This window comes from Carassius carassius, unplaced genomic scaffold (assembly GCF_963082965.1).
Source record: "Carassius carassius unplaced genomic scaffold, fCarCar2.1 SCAFFOLD_60, whole genome shotgun sequence".
Classification (NCBI taxonomy): domain Eukaryota; kingdom Metazoa; phylum Chordata; class Actinopteri; order Cypriniformes; family Cyprinidae; genus Carassius; species Carassius carassius.
The window spans coordinates 757,501-772,500 of record NW_026775084.1 but is presented as its reverse complement, the minus strand read 5'-3'; the positions used below and the strand labels follow the sequence as shown (position 1 = coordinate 772,500).

Below are 15,000 nucleotides of genomic sequence, written 5' to 3'. Positions count from 1 at the left end.
GGTTTGGGCCTTGTTAGTACTTGGATGGGAGACCGCCTGGGAATACCAGGTGCTGTAAGCTTTTAGGTTTCCTTCTCTACTTATATAATGCACTGGCAGTTATAGTGGCTGATCTTTAAATAGCCCTCTCTTTGCAGCCTCCTTCGCTTACGGCCATACCAGCCTGGCTATGCCCGATCTCGTCTGATCTCGGAAGCTAAGCAGGTTTGGGCCTGGTTAGTACTTGGATGGGAGACCTCCTGGGAATACCAGGTGCTGTAAGCTTTTAGGTTTCCTTCTCTACTTATATAATGCACTGGCGGTTATAGTGGCTGATCTTTAAATAGCCCTCTCTTTGCAGCCCAGTACTTTTGGAATTTTTCAGTAATTATCTAAGAGTTTTGCATAAATAAAAAAAAAAAAAAAAAAAAGAGTCAATGCCCAGTCTTAGAAAACCGAAACAGGTTTGGGCCTGTTTAGTAGTTTTGGAACTTTTCACTAATTGTCTAATAATCTAGCAAAAAAAAAAAAAAAAAAAAGAGTCAATGCCCAGTCTTAGAAAACCGAAACAGGTTTGGGCCTGGTTAGTACTTTTGAAAATTTTCACTAATTGTCTAATAATCTTGCAAAAAAAAGAAAAAAAAAAAAGAGTCAATGCCCAGTCTTAGAAAACCGAAACAGGTTTGGGCCTGTTTAGTAGTTTTGGAACTTTTCACTAATTGTCTAATAATCTAGCAAAAAAAAAAAAAAAAAAAAAGAGTCAATGCCCAGTCTTAGAAAACCGAAACAGGTTTGGGCCTGGTTAGTACTTTTGAAAATTTTCACTAATTGTCTAATAATCTTGCAAAAAAAAAAAAAAAAAAAAAAGAGTCAATGCCCAGTCTTAGAAAACCGAAACAGGTTTGGGCCAGGTTAGTACTTTTGGAAATTTTCAGTAATTATGTAATAAATTTGCAAAATTTTTTTTAAATAAATAAAGAGTCAATGCCCAATCTCAGAATCTAAGCAGGTTTGGGCCCAGTTAGTACTTGGATGGGAGACTGCCTGGAAATACCGATTATAGTGGCTGATCTTTAAATAGCCCTCTCTTTGCAGCCTCGTTCTCTTACGGCCATACCAGCCTGGCTATGCCCGATCTCGTCTGATCTCGGAAGCTAAGCAGGTTTGGGCCTTGTTAGTACTTGGATGGGAGACCGCCTGGGAATACCAGGTGCTGTAAGCTTTTAGGTTTCCTTCTCTACTTATATAATGCACTGGCAGTTATAGTGGCTGATCTTTAAATAGCCCTCTCTTTGCAGCCTCCTTCGCTTACGGCCATACCAGCCTGGCTATGCCCGATCTCGTCTGATCTCAGAAGCTAAGCAGGTTTGGGCCTGGTTAGTACTTGGATGGGAGACTTCCTGGGAATACCAGGTGCTGTAAGCTTTTAGGTTTCCTTCTCTACTTATATAATGCACTGGCGGTTATAGTGGCTGATCTTTAAATAGCCCTCTCTTTGCAGCCTAGTACTTTTGGAATTTTTCAGTAATTATCTAAGAGTTTTGCATAAATAAAAAAAAAAAAAAAAAAAAGAGTCAATGCCCAGTCTTAGAAAACCGAAACAGGTTTGGGCCTGTTTAGTAGTTTTGGAACTTTTCATTAATTGTCTAACAATCTAGCAAAAAAAAAAAAAAAAAAAAAAGAGTCAATGCCCAGTCTTAGAAAACCGAAACAGGTTTGGGCCTGGTTAGTACTTTTGGAAATTTTAAGTAATTATGTAATAAATTTGCAAAAAAAAAAATAAAAATAAATAAAGAGTCAATGCCCAATCTTAGAAAACCGAAACAGGTTTGGGCCTGTTTAGTAGTTTTGGAACTTTTCACTAATTGTCTAATAATCTAGCAAAAAAAAAAAAAAAAAAAAGAGTCAATGCCCAGTCTTAGAAAACCGAAACAGGTTTGGGCCTGGTTAGTACTTTTGAAAATTTTCACTAATTGTCTAATAATCTTGCAAAAAAAAAAAAAAAAAAAAGAGTCAATGCCCAGTCTTAGAAAACCGAAACAGGTTTGGGCCAGGTTAGTACTTTTGGAAATTTTCAGTAATTATGTAATAAATTTGCAAATTTTTTTTTAAATAAATAAAGAGTCAATGCCCAATCTCAGAATCTAAGCAGGTTTGGGCCCAGTTAGTACTTGGATGGGAGACTGCCTGGAAATACCGATTATAGTGGCTGATCTTTAAATAGCCCTCTCTTTGCAGCCTCGTTCGCTTACGGCCATACCAGCCTGGCTATGCCCGATCTCGTCTGATCTCGGAAGCTAAGCAGGTTTGGGCCTGGTTAGTACTTGGATGGGAGACCGCCTGGGAATACCAGGTGCTGTAAGCTTTTAGGTTTCCTTCTCTACTTATATAATGCACTGGCAGTTATAGTGGCTGATCTTTAAATAGCCCTCTCTTTGCAGCCTCCTTCGCTTACGGCCATACCAGCCTGGCTATACCCGATCTCGTCTGATCTCGGAAGCTAAGCAGGTTTGGGCCTGGTTAGTACTTGGATGGGAGACCTCCTGGGAATACCAGGTGCTGTAAGCTTTTAGGTTTCCTTTTCTACTTATATAATGCACTGGCGGTTATAGTGGCTGATCTTTAAATAGCCCTCTCTTTGCAGCCTAGTACTTTTGGAATTTTTCAGTAATTATCTAAGAGTTTTGCATAAATAAAAAAAAAAAAAAAAAAGAGTCAATGCCCAGTCTTAGAAAACCGAAACAGGTTTGGGCCTGTTTAGTAGTTTTGGAACTTTTCACTAATTGTCTAATAATCTAGCAAAAAAAAAAAAAAAAAAAGAGTCAATGCCCAGTCTTAGAAAACCGAAACAGGTTTGGGCCTGGTTAGTACTTTTGAAAATTTTCACTAATTGTCTAACAATCTTGCAAAAAAAAAAAAAGAGTCAATGCCCAGTCTTAGAAAACCGAAACAGGTTTGGGCCTGTTTAGTAGTTTTGGAACTTTTCACTAATTGTCTACTAATCTAGCAAAAAAAAAAAAAAAAAAGAGTCAATGCCCAGTCTTAGAAAACCGAAACAGGTTTGGGCCTGGTTAGTAGTTTTGGAACTTTTCACTAATTGTCTAATAATCTAGCAAAAAAAAAAAAAAAAAAAGAGTCAATGCCCAGTCTTAGAAAACCGAAACAGGTTTGGGCCTGGTTAGTACTTTTGAAAATTTTCACTAATTGTCTAACAATCTTGCAAAAAAAAAAAAAGAGTCAATGCCCAGTCTTAGAAAACCGAAACAGGTTTGGGCCTGTTTAGTAGTTTTGGAACTTTTCACTAATTGTCTACTAATCTAGCAAAAAAAAAAAAAAAAAAAGAGTCAATGCCCAGTCTTAGAAAACCGAAACAGGTTTGGGCCTGGTTAGTACTTTTGGAAATTTTCACTAATTGTCTAATAATCTAGCAAAAAAAAAAAAAAAAAAAAAGAGTCAATGCCCAGTCTTAGAAAACCTAAACAGGTTTGGGCCTGTTTAGTAGTTTTGGAACTTTTCACTAATTGTCTAATAATCTAGCAAAAAAAAAAAAAAAAAAAAAAATAGTCAATGCCCAGTCTTAGAAAACCGAAACAGGTTTGGGCCTGTTTAGTAGTTTTGGAACTTTTCATTAATTGTCTAATAATCTAGCAAAAAAAAAAAAAAAAAAAAAGAGTCAATGCCCAGTCTTAGAAAACCGAAACAGGTTTGGGCCTGGTTAGTACTTTTGAAAATTTTCACTAATTGTCTAATAATCTTGCAAAAAAAAAAAAAAAAAAAAAAAGAGTCAATGCCCAGTCTTAGAAAACCGAAACAGGTTTGGGCCAGGTTAGTACTTTTGGAAATTTTCAGTAATTATGTAATAAATTTGCAAAAAATTTTTTAAATAAATAAAGAGTCAATGCCCAATCTCAGAATCTAAGCAGGTTTGGGCCCAGTTAGTACTTGGATGGGAGACTGCCTGGAAATACCGATTATAGTGGCTGATCTTTAAATAGCCCTCTCTTTGCAGCCTCATTCGCTTACGGCCATACCAGCATGGCTATGCCCGATCTCGTCTGATCTCAGAAGCTAAGCAGGTTTGGGCCTGGTTAGTACTTGGATGGGAGACCGCCTGGGAATACCAGGTGCTGTAAGCTTTTAGGTTTCCTTCTCTACTTATATAATGCACTGGCGGTTATAGTGGCTGATCTTTAAATAGCCCTCTCTTTGCAGCCCAGTACTTTTGGAATTTTTCAGTAATTATCTAAGAGTTTTGCATAAATAAAAAAAAAAAAAAAAAAAAAGAGTCAATGCCCAGTCTTAGAAAACCGAAACAGGTTTGGGCCTGTTTAGTAGTTTTGGAACTTTTCACTAATTGTCTAATAATCTAGCAAAAAAAAAAAAAAAAGAGTCAATGCCCAGTCTTAGAAAACCGAAACAGGTTTGGGCCTGTTTAGTAGTTTTGGAACTTTTCATTAATTGTCTAATAATCTAGCAAAAAAAAAAAAAAAAAAAAAAGAGTCAATGCCCAGTCTTAGAAAACCGAAACAGGTTTGGGCCTGGTTAGTACTTTTGGAAATTTTCAGTAATTATGTAATAAATTTGCAAAAAAAAAAATTAAATAAATAAAGAGTCAATGCCCAATCTCAGAATCTAAGCAGGTTTGGGCCCAGTTAGTACTTGGATGGGAGACTGCCTGGAAATACCGATTATAGTGGCTGATCTTTAAATAGCCCTCTCTTTGCAGCCTCCTTCGCTTACGGCCATACCAGCCTGGCTATGCCCGATCTCGTCTGATCTCGGAAGCTAAGCAGGTTTGGGCCTGGTTAGTACTTGGATGGGAGACCGCCTGGGAATACCAGGTGCTGTAAGCTTTTAGGTTTCCTTCTCTACTTATATAATGCACTGGCGGTTATAGTGGCTGATCTTTAAATAGCCCTCTCTTTGCAGCCTAGTACTTTTGGAATTTTTCAGTAATTATCTAAGAGTTTTGCATAAATAAAAAAAAAAAAAAAAAAAGAGTCAATGCCCAGTCTTAGAAAACCGAAACAGGTTTGGGCCTGTTTAGTAGTTTTGGAACTTTTCACTAATTGTCTAATAATCTAGCAAAAAAAAAAAAAAAAAAAGAGTCAATGCCCAGTCTTAGAAAACCGAAACAGGTTTGGGCCTGTTTAGTAGTTTTGGAACTTTTCATTAATTGTCTAATAATCTAGCAAAAAAAAAAAAAAGAGTCAATGCCCAGTCTTAGAAAACCGAAACAGGTTTGGGCCTGGTTAGTACTTTTGGAAATTTTCAGTAATTATGTAATAAATTTGCAAAAAAAAAAATTAAATAAATAAAGAGTCAATGCCCAATCTCAGAATCTAAGCAGGTTTGGGCCCAGTTAGTACTTGGATGGGAGACTGCCTGGAAATACCGATTATAGTGGCTGATCTTTAAATAGCCCTCTCTTTGCAGCCTCCTTCGCTTACGGCCATACCAGCCTGGCTATGCCCGATCTCGTCTGATCTCGGAAGCTAAGCAGGTTTGGGCCTGGTTAGTACTTGGATGGGAGACCGCCTGGGAATACCAGGTGCTGTAAGCTTTTAGGTTTCCTTCTCTACTTATATAATGCACTGGCGGTTATAGTGGCTGATCTTTAAATAGCCCTCTCTTTGCAGCCTAGTACTTTTGGAATTTTTCAGTAATTATCTAAGAGTTTTGCATAAATAAAAAAAAAAAAAAAAAAAAAGAGTCAATGCCCAGTCTTAGAAAACCGAAACAGGTTTGGGCCTGTTTAGTAGTTTTGGAACTTTTCACTAATTGTCTAATAATCTAGCAAAAAAAAAAAAAAAAAAAGAGTCAATGCCCAGTCTTAGAAAACCGAAACAGGTTTGGGCCTGGTTAGTACTTTTGAAAATTTTCACTAATTGTCTAATAATCTTGCAAAAAAAAAAAAAAAAAAAGAGTCAATGCCCAGTCTTAGAAAACCGAAACAGGTTTGGGCCTGTTTAGTAGTTTTGGAACTTTTCACTAATTGTCTAATAATCTAGCAAAAAAAAAAAAAAAAAAAGAGTCAATGCCCAGTCTTAGAAAACCGAAACAGGTTTGGGCCTGGTTAGTACTTTTGAAAATTTTCACTAATTGTCTAATAATCTTGCAAAAAAAAAAAAAAAAAAAAGAGTCAATGCCCAGTCTTAGAAAACCGAAACAGGTTTGGGCCAGGTTAGTACTTTTGGAAATTTTCAGTAATTATGTAATAAATTTGCAAAATTTTTTTTAAATAAATAAAGAGTCAATGCCCAATCTCAGAATCTAAGCAGGTTTGGGCCCAGTTAGTACTTGGATGGGAGACTGCCTGGAAATACCGATTATAGTGGCTGATCTTTAAATAGCCCTCTCTTTGCAGCCTCGTTCGCTTACGGCCATACCAGCCTGGCTATGCCCGATCTCGTCTGATCTCGGAAGCTAAGCAGGTTTGGGCCTGGTTAGTACTTGGATGGGAGACCGCCTGGGAATACCAGGTGCTGTAAGCTTTTAGGTTTCCTTCTCTACTTATATAATGCACTGGCAGTTATAGTGGCTGATCTTTAAATAGCCCTCTCTTTGCAGCCTCCTTCGCTTACGGCCATACCAGCCTGGCTATGCCCGATCTCGTCTGATCTCGGAAGCTAAGCAGGTTTGGGCCTGGTTAATACTTGGATGGGAGACCGCCTGGGAATACCAGGTGCTGTAAGCTTTTAGGTTTCCTTCTCTACTTATATAATGCACTGGCGGTTATAGTGGCTGATCTTTAAATAGCCCTCTCTTTGCAGCCTAGTACTTTTGGAATTTTTCAGTAATTATCTAAGAGTTTTGCATAAATTAAAAAAAAAAAAAAAAAAGAGTCAATGCCCAGTCTTAGAAAACCGAAACAGGTTTGGGCCTGTTTAGTAGTTTTGGAACTTTTCACTAATTGTCTAATAATCTAGCAAAAAAAAAAAAAAAAAAAGAGTCAATGCCCAGTCTTAGAAAACCGAAACAGGTTTGGGCCTGGTTAGTACTTTTGAAATTTTTCACTAATTGTCTAATAATCTTGCAAAAAAAAAAAAAAAAAAAAAAGAGTCAATGCCCAGTCTTAGAAAACCGAAACAGGTTTGGGCCAGGTTAGTACTTTTGGAAATTTTCAGTAATTATGTAATAAATTTGCAAAAATTTTTTTAAATAAATAAAGAGTCAATGCCCAATCTCAGAATCTAAGCAGGTTTGGGCCCAGTTAGTACTTGGATGGGAGACTGCCTGGAAATACCGATTATAGTGGCTGATCTTTAAATAGCCCTCTCTTTGCAGCCTCGTTCGCTTATGGCCATACCAGCATGGCTATGCCCGATCTCGTCTGATCTCGGAAGCTAAGCAGGTTTGGGCCTGGTTAGTACTTGGATGGGAGACCGCCTGGGAATACCAGGTGCTGTAAGCTTTTAGGTTTCCTTCTCTACTTATATAATGCACTGGCAGTTATAGTGGCTGATCTTTAAATAGCCCTCTCTTTGCAGCCTCCTTCACTTACGGCCATACCAGCTTGGCTATGCCCGATCTCGTCTGATCTCGGAAGCTAAGCAGGTTTGGGCCTGGTTAGTACTTGGATGGGAGACCGCCTGGGAATACCAGGTGCTGTAAGCTTTTAGGTTTCCTTCTCTACTTATATAATGCACTGGCGGTTATAGTGGCTGATCTTTAAATAGCCCTCTCTTTGCAGCCCAGTACTTTTGGAATTTTTCAGTAATTATCTAAGAGTTTTGCATAAATAAAAAAATAAAAAATATAAAAGAGTCAATGCCCAGTCTTAGAAAACCGAAACAGGTTTGGGCCTGTTTAGTAGTTTTGGAACTTTTCACTAATTGTCTAATAATCTAGCAAAAAAAAAAAAAAAAAAAAAGAGTCAATGCCCAGTCTTAGAAAACCGAAACAGGTTTGGGCCTGTTTAGTAGTTTTGGAACTTTTCATTAATTGTCTAATAATCTAGAAAAAAAAAAAAAAAAAAAAAAGAGTCAATGCCCAGTCTTAGAAAACCGAAACAGGTTTGGGCCTGGTTAGTACTTTTGGAAATTTTCAGTAATTATGTAATAAATTTGCAAAAAAAAAAATTAAATAAATAAAGAGTCAATGCCCAATCTCAGAATCTAAGCAGGTTTGGGCCCAGTTAGTACTTGGATGGGAGACTGCCTGGAAATACCGATTATAGTGGCTGATCTTTAAATAGCCCTCTCTTTGCAGCCTCCTTCGCTTACGGCCATACCAGCCTGGCTATGCCCGATCTCGTCTGATCTCGGAAGCTAAGCAGGTTTGGGCCTGGTTAGTACTTGGATGGGAGACCGCCTGGGAATACCAGGTGCTGTAAGCTTTTAGGTTTCCTTCTCTACTTATATAATGCACTGGCGGTTATAGTGGCTGATCTTTAAATAGCCCTCTCTTTGCAGCCTAGTACTTTTGGAATTTTTCAGTAATTATCTAAGAGTTTTGCATAAATAAATAAAAAAAAAAAAAAAGAGTCAATGCCCAGTCTTAGAAAACCGAAACAGGTTTGGGCCTGTTTAGTAGTTTTGGAACTTTTCACTAAATGTCTAATAATCTAGCAAAAAAAAAAAAAAAAAAAAGAGTCAATGCCCAGTCTTAGAAAACCGAAACAGGTTTGGGCCTGGTTAGTACTTTTGAAAATTTTCACTAATTGTCTAACAATCTTGCAAAAAAAAAAAAAGAGTCAATGCCCAGTCTTAGAAAACCGAAACAGGTTTGGGCCTGTTTAGTAGCTTTGGAACTTTTCACTAATTGTCTACTAATCTAGCAAAAAAAAAAAAAAAAAAAGAGTCAATGCCCAGTCTTAGAAAACCGAAACAGGTTTGGGCCTGGTTAGTACTTTTGGAACTTTTCACTAATTGTCTAATAATCTTGCAAAAAAAAAAAAAAAAAAAAAGAGTCAATGCCCAGTCTTAGAAAACCGAAACAGGTTTGGGCCTGTTTAGTAGTTTTGGAACTTTTCACTAATTGTCTAATAATCTAGCAAAAAAAAAAAAAAAAAAAGAGTCAATGCCCAGTCTTAGAAAACCGAAACAGGTTTGGGCCTGGTTAGTACTTTTGAAAATTTTCACTAATTGTCTAACAATCTTGCAAAAAAAAAAAAAGAGTCAATGCCCAGTCTTAGAAAACCGAAACAGGTTTGGGCCTGTTTAGTAGTTTTGGAACTTTTCACTAATTGTCTACTAATCTAGCAAAAAAAAAAAAAAAAAAGAGTCAATGCCCAGTCTTAGAAAACCGAAACAGGTTTGGGCCTGGTTAGTAGTTTTGGAACTTTTCACTAATTGTCTAATAATCTAGCAAAAAAAAAAAAAAAAAAAGAGTCAATGCCCAGTCTTAGAAAACCGAAACAGGTTTGGGCCTGGTTAGTACTTTTGAAAATTTTCACTAATTGTCTAACAATCTTGCAAAAAAAAAAAAAGAGTCAATGCCCAGTCTTAGAAAACCGAAACAGGTTTGGGCCTGTTTAGTAGTTTTGGAACTTTTCACTAATTGTCTACTAATCTAGCAAAAAAAAAAAAAAAAAAAGAGTCAATGCCCAGTCTTAGAAAACCGAAACAGGTTTGGGCCTGGTTAGTACTTTTGGAAATTTTCACTAATTGTCTAATAATCTAGCAAAAAAAAAAAAAAAAAAAAAGAGTCAATGCCCAGTCTTAGAAAACCTAAACAGGTTTGGGCCTGTTTAGTAGTTTTGGAACTTTTCACTAATTGTCTAATAATCTAGCAAAAAAAAAAAAAAAAAAAAAAATAGTCAATGCCCAGTCTTAGAAAACCGAAACAGGTTTGGGCCTGTTTAGTAGTTTTGGAACTTTTCATTAATTGTCTAATAATCTAGCAAAAAAAAAAAAAAAAAAAAAGAGTCAATGCCCAGTCTTAGAAAACCGAAACAGGTTTGGGCCTGGTTAGTACTTTTGAAAATTTTCACTAATTGTCTAATAATCTTGCAAAAAAAAAAAAAAAAAAAAAAAGAGTCAATGCCCAGTCTTAGAAAACCGAAACAGGTTTGGGCCTGGTTAGTACTTTTGGAAATTTTCAGTAATTATGTAATAAATTTGCAAAAAAAAAAATTAAATAAATAAAGAGTCAATGCCCAATCTCAGAATCTAAGCAGGTTTGGGCCCAGTTAGTACTTGGATGGGAGACTGCCTGGAAATACCGATTATAGTGGCTGATCTTTAAATAGCCCTCTCTTTGCAGCCTCCTTCGCTTACGGCCATACCAGCCTGGCTATGCCCGATCTCGTCTGATCTCGGAAGCTAAGCAGGTTTGGGCCTGGTTAGTACTTGGATGGGAGACCGCCTGGGAATACCAGGTGCTGTAAGCTTTTAGGTTTCCTTCTCTACTTATATAATGCACTGGCGGTTATAGTGGCTGATCTTTAAATAGCCCTCTCTTTGCAGCCTAGTACTTTTGGAATTTTTCAGTAATTATCTAAGAGTTTTGCATAAATAAAAAAAAAAAAAAAAAAAGAGTCAATGCCCAGTCTTAGAAAACCGAAACAGGTTTGGGCCTGTTTAGTAGTTTTGGAACTTTTCACTAATTGTCTAATAATCTAGCAAAAAAAAAAAAAAAAAAAAAAAAGAGTCAATGCCCAGTCTTAGAAAACCGAAACAGGTTTGGGCCTGTTTAGTAGTTTTGGAACTTTTCATTAATTGTCTAATAATCTAGCAAAAAAAAAAAAAAGAGTCAATGCCCAGTCTTAGAAAACCGAAACAGGTTTGGGCCTGGTTAGTACTTTTGGAAATTTTCAGTAATTATGTAATAAATTTGCAAAAAAAAAAATTAAATAAATAAAGAGTCAATGCCCAATCTCAGAATCTAAGCAGGTTTGGGCCCAGTTAGTACTTGGATGGGAGACTGCCTGGAAATACCGATTATAGTGGCTGATCTTTAAATAGCCCTCTCTTTGCAGCCTCCTTCGCTTACGGCCATACCAGCCTGGCTATGCCCGATCTCGTCTGATCTCGGAAGCTAAGCAGGTTTGGGCCTGGTTAGTACTTGGATGGGAGACCGCCTGGGAATACCAGGTGCTGTAAGCTTTTAGGTTTCCTTCTCTACTTATATAATGCACTGGCGGTTATAGTGGCTGATCTTTAAATAGCCCTCTCTTTGCAGCCTAGTACTTTTGGAATTTTTCAGTAATTATCTAAGAGTTTTGCATAAATAAAAAAAAAAAAAAAAAAAAGAGTCAATGCCCAGTCTTAGAAAACCGAAACAGGTTTGGGCCTGTTTAGTAGTTTTGGAACTTTTCACTAATTGTCTAATAATCTAGCAAAAAAAAAAAAAAAAAAAGAGTCAATGCCCAGTCTTAGAAAACCGAAACAGGTTTGGGCCTGGTTAGTACTTTTGAAAATTTTCACTAATTGTCTAATAATCTTGCAAAAAAAAAAAAAAAAAAAGAGTCAATGCCCAGTCTTAGAAAACCGAAACAGGTTTGGGCCTGTTTAGTAGTTTTGGAACTTTTCACTAATTGTCTAATAATCTAGCAAAAAAAAAAAAAAAAAAAGAGTCAATGCCCAGTCTTAGAAAACAGAAACAGGTTTGGGCCTGGTTAGTACTTTTGAAAATTTTCACTAATTGTCTAATAATCTTGCAAAAAAAAAAAAAAAAAAAAGAGTCAATGCCCAGTCTTAGAAAACCGAAACAGGTTTGGGCCAGGTTAGTACTTTTGGAAATTTTCAGTAATTATGTAATAAATTTGCAAAAATTTTTTTAAATAAATAAAGAGTCAATGCCCAATCTCAGAATCTAAGCAGGTTTGGGCCCAGTTAGTACTTGGATGGGAGACTGCCTGGAAATACCGATTATAGTGGCTGATCTTTAAATAGCCCTCTCTTTGCAGCCTCGTTCGCTTACGGCCATACCAGCCTGGCTATGCCCGATCTCGTCTGATCTCGGAAGCTAAGCAGGTTTGGGCCTGGTTAGTACTTGGATGGGAGACCGCCTGGGAATACCAGGTGCTGTAAGCTTTTAGGTTTCCTTCTCTACTTATATAATGCACTGGCAGTTATAGTGGCTGATCTTTAAATAGCCCTCTCTTTGCAGCCTCCTTCGCTTACGGCCATACCAGCCTGGCTATGCCCGATCTCGTCTGATCTCGGAAGCTAAGCAGGTTTGGGCCTGGTTAATACTTGGATGGGAGACCGCCTGGGAATACCAGGTGCTGTAAGCTTTTAGGTTTCCTTCTCTACTTATATAATGCACTGGCGGTTATAGTGGCTGATCTTTAAATAGCCCTCTCTTTGCAGCCTAGTACTTTTGGAATTTTTCAGTAATTATCTAAGAGTTTTGCATAAATTAAAAAAAAAAAAAAAAAAGAGTCAATGCCCAGTCTTAGAAAACCGAAACAGGTTTGGGCCTGTTTAGTAGTTTTGGAACTTTTCACTAATTGTCTAATAATCTAGCAAAAAAAAAAAAAAAAAAAGAGTCAATGCCCAGTCTTAGAAAACCGAAACAGGTTTGGGCCTGGTTAGTACTTTTGAAATTTTTCACTAATTGTCTAATAATCTTGCAAAAAAAAAAAAAAAAAAAAAGAGTCAATGCCCAGTCTTAGAAAACCGAAACAGGTTTGGGCCAGGTTAGTACTTTTGGAAATTTTCAGTAATTATGTAATAAATTTGCAAAAATTTTTTTAAATAAATAAAGAGTCAATGCCCAATCTCAGAATCTAAGCAGGTTTGGGCCCAGTTAGTACTTGGATGGGAGACTGCCTGGAAATACCGATTATAGTGGCTGATCTTTAAATAGCCCTCTCTTTGCAGCCTCGTTCGCTTATGGCCATACCAGCATGGCTATGCCCGATCTCGTCTGATCTCGGAAGCTAAGCAGGTTTGGGCCTGGTTAGTACTTGGATGGGAGACCGCCTGGGAATACCAGGTGCTGTAAGCTTTTAGGTTTCCTTCTCTACTTATATAATGCACTGGCAGTTATAGTGGCTGATCTTTAAATAGCCCTCTCTTTGCAGCCTCCTTCACTTACGGCCATACCAGCCTGGCTATGCCCGATCTCGTCTGATCTCGGAAGCTAAGCAGGTTTGGGCCTGGTTAGTACTTGGATGGGAGACCGCCTGGGAATACCAGGTGCTGTAAGCTTTTAGGTTTCCTTCTCTACTTATATAATGCACTGGCGGTTATAGTGGCTGATCTTTAAATAGCCCTCTCTTTGCAGCCCAGTACTTTTGGAATTTTTCAGTAATTATCTAAGAGTTTTGCATAAATAAAAAAATAAAAAATAAAAAAGAGTCAATGCCCAGTCTTAGAAAACCGAAACAGGTTTGGGCCTGTTTAGTAGTTTTGGAACTTTTCACTAATTGTCTAATAATCTAGCAAAAAAAAAAAAAAAAAAAAAGAGTCAATGCCCAGTCTTAGAAAACCGAAACAGGTTTGGGCCTGTTTAGTAGTTTTGGAACTTTTCATTAATTGTCTAATAATCTAGCAAAAAAAAAAAAAAAAAAAAAAGAGTCAATGCCCAGTCTTAGAAAACCGAAACAGGTTTGGGCCTGGTTAGTACTTTTGGAAATTTTCAGTAATTATGTAATAAATTTGCAAAAAAAAAAATTAAATAAATAAAGAGTCAATGCCCAATCTCAGAATCTAAGCAGGTTTGGGCCCAGTTAGTACTTGGATGGGAGACTGCCTGGAAATACCGATTATAGTGGCTGATCTTTAAATAGCCCTCTCTTTGCAGCCTCCTTCGCTTACGGCCATACCAGCCTGGCTATGCCCGATCTCGTCTGATCTCGGAAGCTAAGCAGGTTTGGGCCTGGTTAGTACTTGGATGGGAGACCGCCTGGGAATACCAGGTGCTGTAAGCTTTTAGGTTTCCTTCTCTACTTATATAATGCACTGGCGGTTATAGTGGCTGATCTTTAAATAGCCCTCTCTTTGCAGCCTAGTACTTTTGGAATTTTTCAGTAATTATCTAAGAGTTTTGCATAAATAAATAAAAAAAAAAAAAAAGAGTCAATGCCCAGTCTTAGAAAACCGAAACAGGTTTGGGCCTGTTTAGTAGTTTTGGAACTTTTCACTAAATGTCTAATAATCTAGCAAAAAAAAAAAAAAAAAAAAGAGTCAATGCCCAGTCTTAGAAAACCGAAACAGGTTTGGGCCTGGTTAGTACTTTTGAAAATTTTCACTAATTGTCTAACAATCTTGCAAAAAAAAAAAAAGAGTCAATGCCCAGTCTTAGAAAACCGAAACAGGTTTGGGCCTGTTTAGTAGCTTTGGAACTTTTCACTAATTGTCTACTAATCTAGCAAAAAAAAAAAAAAAAAAAGAGTCAATGCCCAGTCTTAGAAAACCGAAACAGGTTTGGGCCTGGTTAGTACTTTTGGAACTTTTCACTAATTGTCTAATAATCTTGCAAAAAAAAAAAAAAAAAAAAAGAGTCAATGCCCAGTCTTAGAAAACCGAAACAGGTTTGGGCCTGTTTAGTAGTTTTGGAACTTTTCACTAATTGTCTAATAATCTAGCAAAAAAAAAAAAAAAAAAAGAGTCAATGCCCAGTCTTAGAAAACCGAAACAGGTTTGGGCCTGGTTAGTACTTTTGAAAATTTTCACTAATTGTCTAACAATCTTGCAAAAAAAAAACAAGAGTCAATGCCCAGTCTTAGAAAACCGAAACAGGTTTGGGCCTGTTTAGTAGTTTTGGAACTTTTCACTAATTGTCTACTAATCTAGCAAAAAAAAAAAAAAAAAAAGAGTCAATGCCCAGTCTTAGAAAACCGAAACAGGTTTGGGCCTGGTTAGTACTTTTGGAACTTTTCACTAATTGTCTAATAATCTTGCAAAAAAAAAAAAAAAAAAAAAAGAGTCAATGCCCAGTCTTAGAAAACCGAAACAGGTTTGGGCCTGGTTAGTACTTGGATGGGAGACCGCCTGGGAATACCAGGTGCTGTAAACTTTTAGGTTTCCTTCTCTACTTATATAATGCACTGGCGGTTATAGTCGCTGATCTTTAAATAGCCCTCTCTTTGCAGCCTAGTACTTTTGGAATTTTTCAGTAATTATCTAA

The 15,000-nt window shown here is 37.1% G+C and overlaps 21 non-coding genes across 21 annotated transcripts in view; all 21 read left to right on the top strand.

The window, feature by feature from the left end:
• Positions 1–61, top strand: part of LOC132136130 (5S ribosomal RNA) — a 119-nt gene extending 58 nt beyond the window's left edge. The window contains exon 1 of the ribosomal RNA XR_009431031.1: positions 1–61. This exon is cut by the window's left edge and continues 58 nt beyond it. This is a non-coding gene — a ribosomal RNA (5S ribosomal RNA).
• Positions 62–145: 84 nt separating this feature from the next.
• On the top strand, positions 146–264 carry LOC132136335 (5S ribosomal RNA). The gene has a single exon (XR_009431206.1). It is a non-coding gene; the product is annotated as a 5S ribosomal RNA (ribosomal RNA).
• Positions 265–1,082: 818 nt separating this feature from the next.
• LOC132136129 (5S ribosomal RNA) lies at positions 1,083–1,201 on the top strand. Its single transcript, XR_009431030.1, has one exon. It is a non-coding gene; the product is annotated as a 5S ribosomal RNA (ribosomal RNA).
• An 84-nt stretch (positions 1,202–1,285) lies between these two features.
• Positions 1,286–1,404, top strand: LOC132136095 (5S ribosomal RNA). The gene has a single exon (XR_009430998.1). It is a non-coding gene; the product is annotated as a 5S ribosomal RNA (ribosomal RNA).
• Positions 1,405–2,225: 821 nt separating this feature from the next.
• LOC132134993 (5S ribosomal RNA) lies at positions 2,226–2,344 on the top strand. Its single transcript, XR_009429960.1, has one exon. It is a non-coding gene; the product is annotated as a 5S ribosomal RNA (ribosomal RNA).
• Positions 2,345–2,428: 84 nt separating this feature from the next.
• LOC132134800 (5S ribosomal RNA) lies at positions 2,429–2,547 on the top strand. The gene has a single exon (XR_009429777.1). It is a non-coding gene; the product is annotated as a 5S ribosomal RNA (ribosomal RNA).
• Positions 2,548–3,996: 1,449 nt separating this feature from the next.
• Positions 3,997–4,115, top strand: LOC132136128 (5S ribosomal RNA). Its single transcript, XR_009431029.1, has one exon. It is a non-coding gene; the product is annotated as a 5S ribosomal RNA (ribosomal RNA).
• A 598-nt stretch (positions 4,116–4,713) lies between these two features.
• LOC132134992 (5S ribosomal RNA) lies at positions 4,714–4,832 on the top strand. Its single transcript, XR_009429959.1, has one exon. It is a non-coding gene; the product is annotated as a 5S ribosomal RNA (ribosomal RNA).
• Positions 4,833–5,423: 591 nt separating this feature from the next.
• On the top strand, positions 5,424–5,542 carry LOC132134991 (5S ribosomal RNA). The gene has a single exon (XR_009429958.1). It is a non-coding gene; the product is annotated as a 5S ribosomal RNA (ribosomal RNA).
• An 812-nt stretch (positions 5,543–6,354) lies between these two features.
• LOC132134990 (5S ribosomal RNA) lies at positions 6,355–6,473 on the top strand. Its single transcript, XR_009429957.1, has one exon. It is a non-coding gene; the product is annotated as a 5S ribosomal RNA (ribosomal RNA).
• Positions 6,474–6,557: 84 nt separating this feature from the next.
• LOC132135792 (5S ribosomal RNA) lies at positions 6,558–6,676 on the top strand. The gene has a single exon (XR_009430715.1). It is a non-coding gene; the product is annotated as a 5S ribosomal RNA (ribosomal RNA).
• A 598-nt stretch (positions 6,677–7,274) lies between these two features.
• Positions 7,275–7,393, top strand: LOC132135927 (5S ribosomal RNA). Its single transcript, XR_009430841.1, has one exon. It is a non-coding gene; the product is annotated as a 5S ribosomal RNA (ribosomal RNA).
• Positions 7,394–7,477: 84 nt separating this feature from the next.
• On the top strand, positions 7,478–7,596 carry LOC132135875 (5S ribosomal RNA). The gene has a single exon (XR_009430793.1). It is a non-coding gene; the product is annotated as a 5S ribosomal RNA (ribosomal RNA).
• A 602-nt stretch (positions 7,597–8,198) lies between these two features.
• Positions 8,199–8,317, top strand: LOC132134989 (5S ribosomal RNA). The gene has a single exon (XR_009429956.1). It is a non-coding gene; the product is annotated as a 5S ribosomal RNA (ribosomal RNA).
• A 1,876-nt stretch (positions 8,318–10,193) lies between these two features.
• Positions 10,194–10,312, top strand: LOC132134987 (5S ribosomal RNA). The gene has a single exon (XR_009429955.1). It is a non-coding gene; the product is annotated as a 5S ribosomal RNA (ribosomal RNA).
• Positions 10,313–10,908: 596 nt separating this feature from the next.
• LOC132134986 (5S ribosomal RNA) lies at positions 10,909–11,027 on the top strand. Its single transcript, XR_009429954.1, has one exon. It is a non-coding gene; the product is annotated as a 5S ribosomal RNA (ribosomal RNA).
• Positions 11,028–11,838: 811 nt separating this feature from the next.
• Positions 11,839–11,957, top strand: LOC132134985 (5S ribosomal RNA). Its single transcript, XR_009429953.1, has one exon. It is a non-coding gene; the product is annotated as a 5S ribosomal RNA (ribosomal RNA).
• An 84-nt stretch (positions 11,958–12,041) lies between these two features.
• LOC132135791 (5S ribosomal RNA) lies at positions 12,042–12,160 on the top strand. The gene has a single exon (XR_009430714.1). It is a non-coding gene; the product is annotated as a 5S ribosomal RNA (ribosomal RNA).
• Positions 12,161–12,757: 597 nt separating this feature from the next.
• Positions 12,758–12,876, top strand: LOC132135925 (5S ribosomal RNA). The gene has a single exon (XR_009430840.1). It is a non-coding gene; the product is annotated as a 5S ribosomal RNA (ribosomal RNA).
• An 84-nt stretch (positions 12,877–12,960) lies between these two features.
• On the top strand, positions 12,961–13,079 carry LOC132135392 (5S ribosomal RNA). The gene has a single exon (XR_009430338.1). It is a non-coding gene; the product is annotated as a 5S ribosomal RNA (ribosomal RNA).
• Positions 13,080–13,682: 603 nt separating this feature from the next.
• On the top strand, positions 13,683–13,801 carry LOC132134984 (5S ribosomal RNA). Its single transcript, XR_009429952.1, has one exon. It is a non-coding gene; the product is annotated as a 5S ribosomal RNA (ribosomal RNA).
• Positions 13,802–15,000: the final 1,199 nt, after the last annotated feature.